Source organism: Lygodium microphyllum, chromosome 5 (genome assembly GCF_053477565.2).
Source record: "Lygodium microphyllum isolate KBCC chromosome 5, Lygodium_microphyllum_v1.1.10, whole genome shotgun sequence".
NCBI classification, from domain to species: Eukaryota; Viridiplantae; Streptophyta; class Polypodiopsida; order Schizaeales; family Lygodiaceae; genus Lygodium; species Lygodium microphyllum.
In genome coordinates, this window is record NC_141139.1 from 57439972 (window position 1) to 57447457 (window position 7486).

General features: G+C 39.7%; 1 long non-coding RNA gene across 1 annotated transcript; it reads left to right on the forward strand.

Annotated features, from left to right (window-relative positions):
* Window positions 1-3007: 3007 nt before the first annotated feature.
* On the forward strand, window positions 3008-4304 carry LOC148035856 (uncharacterized). Its single transcript, XR_015691001.1, has 2 exons — window positions 3008-3290; window positions 3720-4304. It is a non-coding gene; the product is annotated as an uncharacterized LOC148035856 (long non-coding RNA).
* Window positions 4305-7486: the final 3182 nt, after the last annotated feature.

Genomic DNA, 7486 nt, shown 5'->3' on the forward strand with positions numbered 1-7486 from the left:
TCACTTTTTCATAATTTAGCGTTCCAAGAGATTTTGATTTACCTCATAAAACTTTCCCCAACGGAAGCACCCGTCTAAACCTACAGATTGGATTTCTTGTCCTCTCAGCGTTGTCAAAGTTTATCAATCAATTGCAATGCATTCGAGGAGATACCACATAGCATGCTTGATGCAAAGTGTATGACGATTGTGCACAACCATTTTATGTTTAAAAAAACCAATCATATGAGATGCGGAAAATAGCCCTTTCATGAATTTTAACTAAGCGTTACGTGTTGCGCTGCTTTAGGGACTAGCATTGGAACTTCCGTGCTACTAGTCGCCTATATTTAATTATGGAACGATCCCTAAATGCTATGTACAAAGAGAAAAATCAGAATTTTTATCTTTTCAGCAATTAGATCATCGCACAAACTTCCTCCCCCCCCCACCGGTTAGATGTTGCTGTGTTGCATAGGTGTAAATGGTTGTTTTGTATCATTTTTGTATGTAAAAACCAATAAACACGTACTATAACACAAAGGACGAGACCAAAATGAGGCTTAACCCCATGCTTTAACTCACCAAACATTCACGTACATAATTCTTATTTTTTCATATTTTTTAAGCGTAAAAATCCTAATTTTCTCTATTTTTTGCTATTTTTTCCTATTTATTATTCATGAAAAATAGGTATTTTATAATTTATGTGTATTATCTTATTATTTTGACTAAAACTTAATATTTTTTTAATTTTATCCCATTTCCACTCCTTTTCTCCAACTCAAAATCGAAAAAAACCACTAATTTCCATTAAAAATGGCATTTTACGGGTTTTAAAGAATTATAACGACTCTAAATCATCACAATTTCTGCATTTCAATAGTTACAGCCCTCAATCATGATGCAAACAAGGTTCAAACAAAAATTCATCGCATATGAACAACATTTGGACCATGAAACAACAAAAACAATCAAATTTCTTTGTAAAATTGGAGCATACTGCATGTCTTGCATGTTGCGGGTTTTTTAATAATTATTTTGGGTAGCCCACAGACCGACCAGCAACCATTCTTTAGTGCTGAACCTCTTTCCTCAGCCTCCACTTCATCTTGAAGCAATGAGATCACAGCAGGACAAGCATCCTTCAGCCCCTTTTCTTCTTTATTTCTTGCACAAGAATTGCCTCTATGCAGGAGAGAGAGGGAGGTGAGAGAAATACTGGTTTTTCATCTCTTTGCTCATTGCATCATTCCTCGATTCGTTTATGGCGATGGAAGGTGAAGGATAGAAGCATCTCATGGCCAAGAGCATTCCTCCTGCCTCAGCCAGTCAGAAAATCATGATAAAGGGAGAGAAAATGAAGCGTAAAAAACTGACCCCCCCCTCCCATCGTTTCATTTCATGGCTATTTGATGCCTAAGCTCTTTGTTAAGAGCTTTTAAACTCTTAATCAACTTATCTAGTTCATGCCTCTTGCATTCACACTTCCGGTAAGTGGATTTTTCCGATTTGAGGGGGCAAACGACATCGGATTCAAGATCCATCTGGACGGGTGATTCCGTAGCATCGAAATCTACGAATCTGGGCCCTGCCACACTCTTCTCGGCTTCCAGATCTAGCAGCTGCTTCACAACCCCAAACCTTGCGGGGATTAAATGGGGGATCAAACGACCTCGGAATTGAGATCTGACATTTGCATTGGATTCATGACGTCATTTTGTATCCACAGTAACTCCAGCTCGGCCATCCGCCACCGTCTCATTTCCCATGAAAATTAGCATTAGCGCTTTAGGTACTTGCCGCTTAAAATGGTACTGATTGCCACCACCGCCTTTGACGAAGTCTATTTTTCCCATGATATTCATAATTTTGGTTATTTTTAAGCACTTCTCGTCATAAAAAATCGTCTGTCATCCTTGGCAAGAAGAATAGTGTAAGTGTCCAACAAAATCACATCAGGACCTAAGTTCATCTACTAGGCCTTCATCTCAATCTCAAAGTCACTCCACCATTCTGGATCCTGTGCATTCCACACGTGGTTCTTTAGTGAATTAGATATTATAGTACATATATTCAGTGCCCAACTCCATATCACCTAAAGATGACCATGCATATAAGAGCATCTAGCTGTGAATCCCCATATCATTTGTATATATGCACACACCTGTTGTGGGTGGCATCAGCTTAACAATAGTGGGCCTCATCTTAGACCTAGCTTATAGTGAACTAATTAGCAAGTCTCTTTACTGGTTTTGGTCTCGCTAATTTTCTCCTCCCTCAATGCTATCATACATGCATTTGAGCAAAACTCCTAGATGAAAAATCGAGCTTGTGCATAGAGCCGAGAGCATTAGATGCATGCATTCCTCCTCTCTACTTCCCTTGCTACAGTTAGCTTTAGCTTAGAGGCATAGTCAAGTCTAACAACATCCTAGAGCATAATTCACCATCCATTTGAGCAATGAAAAACCATCCAAACTTTCCCGAAGTACATGCACCCCAGGTTCTTCTATCTAAACTCCAATGCTCCGAGTTAGGCCATACATATCAAGAAAAGACTTCAAGATCCATTTGGATTTGGATAGTTTATTCGTCCATACGACAAGAGGGTGTTTGAGTCCAACATTAGTTAAGCGTGATTTGGAATCGAAGAAATTCTGGGAGGTAAAGGCCTCTCGGTGCTTTTGTTGCATGCGTGGTTAGAGAATCCCTCATTTTGCAGTTGCGAAACCTACTAAGAAACTTCAATGTGGACGCTAGACGTCACGAGAAGGCCAAGTGTAAGGCGTCAATTTGCTCGTGAATCCTTGATGTCTTGGTCGCGAATCAACCTACTACATACGACATGATTATCTACTACTGCATACGTGGAAAGGAAAAGCTATCAGCCGTCTTGAGGGCGTACCAGACGTATGGGGACCGCGCGTGCTGAAAGGACGACGTCAATCCGTGAGCTGTGTAATGGCCTTGCGCCAGCTCTCTTATATAAAGGGTCGGGGCTTCGGCGCTCGGTAGAGGGAAACGAGCGGGCAGAAGCTGGCTGCAGTGTACAGTGATCCACGAGAGAGAGAGAGAGAGAGAAAGAGAGAGCGAGCGAGCGGAATGGCTTCCGCAAAGGTCCATGCGAAGAAGGTGGAGGTGTTCGAGGTGGCTGTGAAGCAGCCGGCCTCTCTCTTGTGGAAAGGTTTCGTGGAGAAGGGCCCTGGCGGCCGCTGCCCCCGAGCATTTCGAGCGCATAGACATCGTCGAAGGGGGCAAATGGGCGACACCCGGGAGCGTGGCTCACGTCAAGTTACGGAAAATCTCGAGTAAGAACGAGTGCTGTAACTACTAGACCCCGTAGAATTTCCTCCTTAATGCCTCTCTTATAAATATCGATCGCGTTTGTTAGCGACGTCGCTTATAAGCTTTTGAACCAGCTATTGCTGCCACTTACTATTTCAGCTTTAATCGCCTACCTCTAATTCCACACGCGCGGGCTCTCTCTCTCTCTCTCTCTCTCTCTCTCTCTTTCTCTCTCTCTCTCGTATATGCGTGGTTTCCTTAGCCCATGCCGAAACACGCATTTTGACACACTCGCAGATTATTTTCACATGAAAGTCTCTTTGATGAGCTCACATATTATGTTCACATTAGAACCCCCCCTTCACACACACGCACACCCACCCACCCACCCAGCCACACATAGAGTTATCCCCTAAGTTCTAGGAGAGTGGCTAATTATGATTGCATTGCAGGTCACCTCCCTGGCATCGACTTCTTCAAAGCTAAGTTGGAGCATTTGGACCACCATAAATGTGAGGCCAAATGGAGCATAGTGGAAGGCTACGGTCTAGGCACCCATTGGCTATCTTTTGGCCACACCATCAAGATCATACATGGGAATGAAGCAAGCTCCTCTGTGATCGTCCACACCCTTGAGTTTGAGAGGATTGGTGAGCATGAGCTGCATGAGGTATACAAGAAGCAAACCATCGAGGTCACACGTGCCCTTGAGACCTTCCTGGCCAACCAAAACTTTAGTCATGTTTCCAACTAACTCTATCTTTATGATGGCACACTATCTTTTGACTAGCTAGTTGCATTTGCAACTAATGTATGGGCACACTCTAACATACAATAAATGTAGTGCCTTGTCTCTTACAATAAAACAACTCAAATATGCTTCAAGCAACTAGAGTAACTTATAAGATCAAAATTATAGTATGGTATTATGAAAAAGAAAGATATGGCATAATAGTAGATTGTAGATAATAGGAGTGCAAGAAAGAAAGTAGAATTCATTTTACTAAGTGGAATATGAAAATGATCGATAGTGTATATGGAAAAAATTTGTAACATATATGGATACCTATAGCGTCTAATTGAGGACTTTTGGATCACATAAATTTACTTATCATCTTTAGAAACACACATGCTTATGCTGTTTAAAGTTGGAAATCTTGTTCTTCAAACGTAGAAGGTTTTGTTTTTGAAATCTTCCAATCATTTTCCATTAAACCTTGGGTTATTGTGAGCATTGATAAAGCTAATGTTAGCCACTGATTTCCTCCTCAGAGCTTTGATAGCAATCTTGATACATGTGGGCAGAGTTTTAGAAGGTATTGTGCTTGACTCTAGAAAATGTTGTAGAAATTACACGGCATAGTTGACACAAAAGTTGAGCAAGGAGTAGAGAACACACAGCAAATATTAGAAGAACAGAAACTACTTTAATTTTAAATGAACTGATAGAAAGATGGCTATGTCCATTCGTGCACTTCCATTGCACTGAAGCTTAGAGATGGCGATCTAGACATATGATAGTCAAAGCTTAAGAGTAGGTTCTTGAAGGACTCTGACTGGGTAAAAGATAGATTGATGATGGCTTTAGAAGGGTCTTCCTTTTATAGCCCAGGAAGGTAGTCTAGCATTGTTAAGATTGATGGGAGTAGCATGATGTAGGATATATGCTGCAATGTATCAAAATTCAGGAGGTTTTTGGATGCATGCATCTTCTATTTGATATGGATTCCTCATTTCACATAGGTGGCTAGAAGCCTTTATCATTTATTAAGGAAGAAACAAAAGTTTCATTGTAGAAGGCAACACACAAAGGCTATTCGAAAGCTAAGTAAGTTGCTTAATTCTACACCAACCTTAAAGAAGGTGAATTACTTGGATGGAAGGCCTATCATCCTTAATGTCAATATGAACCCTATTGGTATTGGATAGGAAGTTGGACTAGATGATGCTAATGGGAATAGATATGCTGCTAGATTCAAAGAAAATGTGATGAATGAGAGGCAACCAAGGTATCCATAAGTAAAGAGGAAGCTTTGGGGAGTGGTTGCAACTTCTAAAAATTTGATAGAGAGTATTTTATGGGTGCTCATGTAGTGGTAGAGATATATTATCTACCATTATTTGGTATGATAACTAGTTGTGCTACTCCCGACATTGCCATGTTGCATCAGATAATTTATATTAAGTCACTCAACCCTACTTTATAGCATATTTTAGGGAGGAATAACCAAGTGGTTGATGTGTTATCATGAGCACATTATGAAGATGAAGATGGTATGATGGATGAGGATGAAGCAGAGGATTTTCTTGTTGAAAGTGCTAAAATTATATTAAGAACTAATTGTACAACTATTTTATATGGACATATAAGTATCTTAAATGCTAGTACAATTGTCATAAATGCTAGAACAAGAATAAATTCATCAAGTACAAAAGTTACACTATCTCAAAATGTTGTTGTTGTAGGAAATTTAGCAGCAAAGAAGAAGTTTTCAACCATGGAAAAAGTGGGTACAATAGGAAGAAACATCATAGGTGTTATGTTTTAGCTACGGAGGTGATGAAGAGTTATGTTTTCAACACTTTTTCAAAGAGGGAAGAATGGTCAGGAGAGCACTTCAAGAGGATCAAGAGAAAGACATATGGTTTGTTTTTGAAAGATGGATATTTATGGAAGCATCCTAAGAAGAAGAAGGGAGCTCCACTAGGAGTTCTTGGAGAGCAAACCACATAGGTATAGGTGATGCTTAAGTTTTATGAAAGCTTGGGGGCTAGTCATAGAGGTGTGTGGGGCATCTTTGACAAAATTAAATAAAGTATTGGTGGCATGGGATGTATGCAAACATTGCTCTCTTTATGGAATCTTATGCTACCTCTTAGATGTATTCCTTAATGAAGCATTAGGATGGGTTGCAGCTAGCTTTATCCATTGTCTCTTCATTTTAAATGGATTGTAGATTCGGTTACTATGCCTATGGGTTTATGGCAGATGTTGTACCGTATGCTTGCATGTGAATACTTGACAAATCAAGTAGAAGGGAAAGCACTTAGGATAAAGACCATTGAGGCACTGTGTACATTTCTCTTGGAAGAGATTTTCTATCAATATGGGAGTGTTGGCAAAATTATAATAGATAGGGGTGAATTGAATGTAGATGAAGCATGAGAATTCTTCTCTCACTTGGGGATAAAGTTATCTCTTAGTTAGTCTATAATCTAGAAGGCAACGGAAAAAGTGAATGTGGACATCCACCTATCACTAAGACCGTGGCCAATTCATATGGATGGAAGATGAAAGAGTAGCTACGGTTGCTTCCATATCCTTTGTGAGTCAATAGAGCAACTCATAGTGTTTTCATGGGCTATATGCCCATTGAACTAATGTATAGCCAAAAGCCTATCATGCCAATAGAAGAGATGACTGTTACATGGAGTTTGATACCTTGGGAAGAGGGGTTGAATAGAGAGGAGTTGATGGTTTTATGCATAAGGTACTTGGAAAGAAGGCCAAAATACATTAGGGCATCAATGGAGAAGTTGAAGGTGGCCAAGCTTCAAAATACGGAATGGTTTGATAAAAGACATAGACTTTGGCTAACATCCATATAGGAAGGTGACTGGGTGCTTATTTATGATAACAGCTTGGAGAATCAACATACTGCAAGTCAGAAAATATCTAAGTGATGGTTTGGTCCACATGTGGTAAGGTAGCTACCTAGTCACTTATTGAAATGGACAAGATAGCATTACACAATTTTTATAGCTAGTAAATGAATCAAGCTCTTTAAGCAAAGGGAGTCTACAATATATGAATTGGATGACCTAGATACAGGTATTGATATTGATAGTGTGGAATAAGAAGAAGATAATGACATGGATATGGATGAGGAAGACTGTGAATCCGTTGTACACTAATACTTTGGCATATGCCAAAGCACTAGTAGGATTGGAGAGCCAAGCAAACAAAATGGCTATAAGAGACTACAATATGGACAAGCAATGAAAAATTAAGGATATTGTAAAATGTTTTAATAAAAAGTGAATTAATAGTGATTGATGCATCCAAAATGGGCTTTGATACCTAGGAAGGCCCCTACAAAGTTTGGTTGATATCTAGGTTTATATACAAAGTTACAAATGGTTAGAACGAGCAATGGTTAGTTGGGACTCTCCATTGGTGAGCTTGGTTAAAGATGGTGGAGGTTGATGGAGATGAGGA